Raw genomic sequence first — 7,500 nt, 5'->3', positions numbered from 1 at the left:
TTTCGACTTTTTGGTTAATGATTTCACACTTTTTACTTACTTTTGCGCTTTTTGGTTAATGATTACTCTGCTTACTGGTTAATTATTTGCCCTTTCGGACTTAGTCTCTGGACATTATTTTCGAGTTTTTGGTTAATGATTTCACACTTTTAACATATTTTTGCGCTTTTTGGTTAATGATTACTCTGCTTACTGGTTAACCATTTGCCCTTTCGGACTTAGTCTCTGCACATTATTTTCGACTTTTTGGTTAATGATTTCACACTTTTAACATATTTTTGCGCTTTTTGGTTAATGATTTCATACTTTTTACTTACTTTTGCGCCTTTTGGTTAATGATTACTCTGCTTACTGGTTAACCATTTGCCCTTTCGGACTTAGTCTCTGGACATTATTTTCGAGTTTTTGGTTAATGATTTCACACTTTTTACTTACTTTTGCGATTTTTGGTTAATGATTACTCTGCTTACTGGTTAACCATTTGCCCTTTCGGACTTAGTCTCTGGACATTGTTTTCGACATTTTGGTTAATGATTTCACACTTTTAACTTAATTTTGCGATTTTTGGTTAATGATTACTCTGCTTACTGGTTAACCATTTGCCCTTTCGGACTTAGTCTCTGGACATTGTTTTCGACATTTTGGTTAATGATTTCACACTTTTAACTTAATTTTGTGCTTTTTGGTTAATGATTTCATACTTTTTACTTACTTTTGCGATTTTTGGTTAATGATTACTCTGCTTACTGGTTAACCATTTGCCCTTTCGGACTTAGTCTCTGGACATTGTTTTCGACATTTTGGTTAATGATTTCACACTTTTAACTTAATTTTGTGCTTTTTGGTTAATGATTTCATACTTTTTACTTACTTTTGCGATTTTTGGTTAATGATTACTCTGCTTACTGGTTAACCATTTGCCCTTTCGGACTTAGTCTCTGGACATTATTTTTGGGTTTTTGGTTAATGATTTCACACTTTTTACTTACTTTTGCCCTTTTTGGTTACTGATTACTCTGCTTACTGGTTAACCATTTGCCCTTTCGGACTTAGTCTCTGGACATTATTTTCGAGTTTTTGGTTAATGATTTCACACTTTTAACATATTTTTGCGCTTTTTGGTTAATGATTACTCTGCTTACTGGTTAATTATTTGCCCTTTCGGACTTAGTCTCTGCACATTATTTTCGAGTTTTTGGTTAATGATTTCACACTTTTAACATATTTTTGCGCTTTTTGGTTACTGATTTCATACTTTTTACTTACTTTTGCGCCTTTTGGTTAATGATTACTCTGCTTACTGGTTAACCATTTGCCCTTTCGGACTTAGTCTCTGGACATTATTTTCGAGTTTTTGGTTAATGATTTCACACTTTTTACTTACTTTTGCGATTTTTGGTTAATGATTACTCTGCTTACTGGTTAACCATTTGCCCTTTCGGACTTAGTCTCTGGACATTATTTTCGGGTTTTTGGTTAATGATTTCACACTTTTTACTTACTTTTGCGATTTTTGGTTAATGATTACTCTGCTTACTGGTTAACCATTTGCCCTTTCGGACTTAGTCTCTGGAGATTATTTTCGAGTTTTTGGTTAATGATTTCACACTTTTTACTTACTTTTGCGATTTTTGGTTAATGATTACTCTGCTTACTGGTTAACCATTTGCCCTTTTGGACTTAGTCTCTGGACATTATTTTCGGGTTTTTGGTTAATGATTTCACACTTTTTACTTACTTTTGCGATTTTTGGTTAATGATGACTCTGCTTACTGGTTAACCATTTGCCCTTTCGCACTTAGTCTCTGGAGATTATTTTCGACTTTTTGGTTAATGATTTCACACTTTTAACTTAATTTTGTGCTTTTTGGTTAATGATTTCATACTTTTTACTTACTTTTGCCCTTTTTGGTTAATGATTACTCTGCTTACTGGTTAACCATTTGCCCTTTCGGACTTGGTCTCTGGACATTATTTTCGAGTTTTTGGTTAATGATTTCACACTTTTTACTTACTTTTGCGATTTTTGGTTAATGATTACTCTGCTTACTGGTTAATTATTTGCCCTTTCGGACTTAGTCTCTGGACATTGTTTTCGACATTTTGGTTAATGATTTCACACTTTTAACTTAATTTTGTGCTTTTTGGTTAATGATTTCATACTTTTTACTTACTTTTGCGATTTTTGGTTAATGATTACTCTGCTTACTGGTTAACCATTTGCCCTTTCGGACTTAGTCTCTGGACATTATTTTTGGGTTTTTGGTTAATGATTTCACACTTTTTACTTACTTTTGCCCTTTTTGGTTACTGATTACTCTGCTTACTGGTTAACCATTTGCCCTTTCGGACTTAGTCTCTGGACATTATTTTCGAGTTTTTGGTTAATGATTTCACACTTTTAACATATTTTTGCGCTTTTTGGTTAATGATTACTCTGCTTACTGGTTAATTATTTGCCCTTTCGGACTTAGTCTCTGCACATTATTTTCGAGTTTTTGGTTAATGATTTCACACTTTTAACATATTTTTGCGCTTTTTGGTTACTGATTTCATACTTTTTACTTACTTTTGCGCCTTTTGGTTAATGATTACTCTGCTTACTGGTTAACCATTTGCCCTTTCGGACTTAGTCTCTGGACATTATTTTCGAGTTTTTGGTTAATGATTTCACACTTTTTACTTACTTTTGCGATTTTTGGTTAATGATTACTCTGCTTACTGGTTAACCATTTGCCCTTTCGGACTTAGTCTCTGGACATTATTTTCGGGTTTTTGGTTAATGATTTCACACTTTTTACTTACTTTTGCGATTTTTGGTTAATGATTACTCTGCTTACTGGTTAACCATTTGCCCTTTCGGACTTAGTCTCTGGAGATTATTTTCGAGTTTTTGGTTAATGATTTCACACTTTTTACTTACTTTTGCGATTTTTGGTTAATGATTACTCTGCTTACTGGTTAACCATTTGCCCTTTTGGACTTAGTCTCTGGACATTATTTTCGGGTTTTTGGTTAATGATTTCACACTTTTTACTTACTTTTGCGATTTTTGGTTAATGATGACTCTGCTTACTGGTTAACCATTTGCCCTTTCGCACTTAGTCTCTGGAGATTATTTTCGACTTTTTGGTTAATGATTTCACACTTTTAACTTAATTTTGTGCTTTTTGGTTAATGATTTCATACTTTTTACTTACTTTTGCCCTTTTTGGTTAATGATTACTCTGCTTACTGGTTAACCATTTGCCCTTTCGGACTTGGTCTCTGGACATTATTTTCGAGTTTTTGGTTAATGATTTCACACTTTTTACTTACTTTTGCGATTTTTGGTTAATGATTACTCTGCTTACTGGTTAATTATTTGCCCTTTCGGACTTAGTCTCTGGACATTGTTTTCGACATTTTGGTTAATGATTTCACACTTTTAACTTAATTTTGTGCTTTTTGGTTAATGATTTCATACTTTTTACTTACTTTTGCGATTTTTGGTTAATGATTACTCTGCTTACTGGTTAACCATTTGCCCTTTCGGACTTAGTCTCTGGACATTATTTTTGGGTTTTTGGTTAATGATTTCACACTTTTTACTTACTTTTGCCCTTTTTGGTTACTGATTACTCTGCTTACTGGTTAACCATTTGCCCTTTCGGACTTAGTCTCTGGACATTATTTTCGAGTTTTTGGTTAATGATTTCACACTTTTAACATATTTTTGCGCTTTTTGGTTAATGATTACTCTGCTTACTGGTTAATTATTTGCCCTTTCGGACTTAGTCTCTGCACATTATTTTCGAGTTTTTGGTTAATGATTTCACACTTTTAACATATTTTTGCGCTTTTTGGTTACTGATTTCATACTTTTTACTTACTTTTGCGCCTTTTGGTTAATGATTACTCTGCTTACTGGTTAACCATTTGCCCTTTCGGACTTAGTCTCTGGACATTATTTTCGAGTTTTTGGTTAATGATTTCACACTTTTTACTTACTTTTGCGATTTTTGGTTAATGATTACTCTGCTTACTGGTTAACCATTTGCCCTTTCGGACTTAGTCTCTGGACATTATTTTCGGGTTTTTGGTTAATGATTTCACACTTTTTACTTACTTTTGCGATTTTTGGTTAATGATTACTCTGCTTACTGGTTAACCATTTGCCCTTTCGGACTTAGTCTCTGGAGATTATTTTCGAGTTTTTGGTTAATGATTTCACACTTTTTACTTACTTTTGCGATTTTTGGTTAATGATTACTCTGCTTACTGGTTAACCATTTGCCCTTTTGGACTTAGTCTCTGGACATTATTTTCGGGTTTTTGGTTAATGATTTCACACTTTTTACTTACTTTTGCGATTTTTGGTTAATGATGACTCTGCTTACTGGTTAACCATTTGCCCTTTCGCACTTAGTCTCTGGAGATTATTTTCGACTTTTTGGTTAATGATTTCACACTTTTAACTTAATTTTGTGCTTTTTGGTTAATGATTTCATACTTTTTACTTACTTTTGCCCTTTTTGGTTAATGATTACTCTGCTTACTGGTTAACCATTTGCCCTTTCGGACTTGGTCTCTGGACATTATTTTCGAGTTTTTGGTTAATGATTTCACACTTTTTACTTACTTTTGCGATTTTTGGTTAATGATTACTCTGCTTACTGGTTAATTATTTGCCCTTTCGGACTTAGTCTCTGGACATTGTTTTCGACATTTTGGTTAATGATTTCACACTTTTAACTTAATTTTGTGCTTTTTGGTTAATGATTTCATACTTTTTACTTACTTTTGCGATTTTTGGTTAATGATTACTCTGCTTACTGGTTAACCATTTGCCCTTTCGGACTTAGTCTCTGGACATTATTTTTGGGTTTTTGGTTAATGATTTCACACTTTTTACTTACTTTTGCCCTTTTTGGTTACTGATTACTCTGCTTACTGGTTAACCATTTGCCCTTTCGGACTTAGTCTCTGGACATTATTTTCGAGTTTTTGGTTAATGATTTCACACTTTTAACATATTTTTGCGCTTTTTGGTTAATGATTACTCTGCTTACTGGTTAATTATTTGCCCTTTCGGACTTAGTCTCTGCACATTATTTTCGAGTTTTTGGTTAATGATTTCACACTTTTAACATATTTTTGCGCTTTTTGGTTACTGATTTCATACTTTTTACTTACTTTTGCGCCTTTTGGTTAATGATTACTCTGCTTACTGGTTAACCATTTGCCCTTTCGGACTTAGTCTCTGGACATTATTTTCGAGTTTTTGGTTAATGATTTCACACTTTTTACTTACTTTTGCGATTTTTGGTTAATGATTACTCTGCTTACTGGTTAACCATTTGCCCTTTCGGACTTAGTCTCTGGAGATTATTTTCGAGTTTTTGGTTAATGATTTCACACTTTTTACTTACTTTTGCGATTTTTGGTTAATGATTACTCTGCTTACTGGTTAACCATTTGCCCTTTCGGACTTAGTCTCTGGAGATTATTTTCGAGTTTTTGGTTAATGATTTCACACTTTTTACTTACTTTTGCGATTTTTGGTTAATGATTACTCTGCTTACTGGTTAACCATTTGCCCTTTTGGACTTAGTCTCTGGACATTATTTTCGGGTTTTTGGTTAATGATTTCACACTTTTTACTTACTTTTGCGATTTTTGGTTAATGATGACTCTGCTTACTGGTTAACCATTTGCCCTTTCGCACTTAGTCTCTGGAGATTATTTTCGACTTTTTGGTTAATGATTTCACACTTTTAACTTAATTTTGTGCTTTTTGGTTAATGATTTCATACTTTTTACTTACTTTTGCCCTTTTTGGTTAATGATTACTCTGCTTACTGGTTAACCATTTGCCCTTTCGGACTTGGTCTCTGGACATTATTTTCGAGTTTTTGGTTAATGATTTCACACTTTTTACTTACTTTTGCGATTTTTGGTTAATGATTACTCTGCTTACTGGTTAATTATTTGCCCTTTCGGACTTAGTCTCTGCACATTATTTTCGAGTTTTTGGTTAATGATTTCACACTTTTAACATATTTTTGCGCTTTTTGGTTACTGATTTCATACTTTTTACTTACTTTTGCGCCTTTTGGTTAATGATTACTCTGCTTACTGGTTAACCATTTGCCCTTTCGGACTTAGTCTCTGCACATTATTTTCGACTTTTTGGTTAATGATTTCACACTTTTAACATATTTTTGCGCTTTTTGGTTAATGATTTCATACTTTTTACTTACTTTTGCGCCTTTTGGTTAATGATTACTCTGCTTACTGGTTAACCATTTGCCCTTTCGGACTTAGTCTCTGGACATTGTTTTCGACATTTTGGTTAATGATTTCACACTTTTAACTTAATTTTGTGCTTTTTGGTTAATGATTTCATACTTTTTACTTACTTTTGCCCTTTTTGGTTAATGATTACTCTGCTTACTGGTTAACCATTTGCCCTTTCGGACTTAGTCTCTGGAGATTATTTTCGAGTTTTTGGTTAATGATTTCACACTTTTTACTTACTTTTGCGATTTTTGGTTAATGATTTCACACTTTTTACTTACTTTTGCGATTTTTGGTTAATGATGACTCTGCTTACTGGTTAACCATTTGCCCTTTCGGACTTAGTCTCTGCACATTATTTTCGAGTTTTTGGTTAATGATTTCACACTTTTTACTTACTTTTGCGATTTTTGGTTAATGATTTCATACTTTTTACTTACTTTTGCGATTTTTGGTTAATGATGACTCTGCTTACTGGTTAATTATTTGTACTTTCGGACTTGGTCTCTGGACATTATTTTCGACTTTTTGGTTAATGATTTCACACTTTTAACATAATTTTGCGCTTTTTGGTTAATGATTACTCTGCTTGCTTGTTACTGATTTCCCCTTTCGGACTTGATCTCTGGCCGTTCTTTTCGACCTTTTTGGATCAGGTTTCCACACTCTGAAATTATTTTGGGCTCACTGATTAGGCGAGATCAAGGGGGCATGCCTGGGCACTTTGGGCTCAGTTTGGGAAGGCGGCGTCCGTGTGCTCCTCCGCCCTTCCCGCACTTGCGGCTAGGTTTGCCAAACTGCGCTGACCCGCAGCCCTGCCTTTTTGCCCACGGCACGGAACGACTCAAGTCTGGCTCCGTTCCAGGCCGTTGCCTCCGGCTGCCCGCCGTCCGGCCGGCCTGGGACGTACCCCGGCTGACGGCGCCGGAGCCCCTCTAGCAGCCACCGGTGCCGCGGGCCAATGGGTCCGGGCGTTCCGGAGCTATCGGTGGGGAAGTGCTCTCCCCTTTTCCTGACGCCGTTCGCCCGAGCAGAGGTGCAGCCTGACGGGACTGCTGTCGCCTTCCGCGGCGCACCGGCCCCTTTCACCTGCCGTCGACCGCGCGGAGCTCGGACCTTCCTCCCCGAAGTTATGGCCCCGGCGCCGGAGGGTTCCCGGGGCCGGGCATTCAGCGGGGTGAGTCTTCACCTTCCCGGTCAGCCTGCGGGGTCGGTGCGCCG

This window comes from Heterodontus francisci, unplaced genomic scaffold (assembly GCF_036365525.1).
Source record: "Heterodontus francisci isolate sHetFra1 unplaced genomic scaffold, sHetFra1.hap1 HAP1_SCAFFOLD_2125, whole genome shotgun sequence".
Taxonomy (NCBI): Eukaryota; Metazoa; Chordata; class Chondrichthyes; order Heterodontiformes; family Heterodontidae; genus Heterodontus; species Heterodontus francisci.
The sequence above is the reverse complement of the archived record's forward strand: the minus strand, read 5'-3'. Positions refer to the sequence as shown.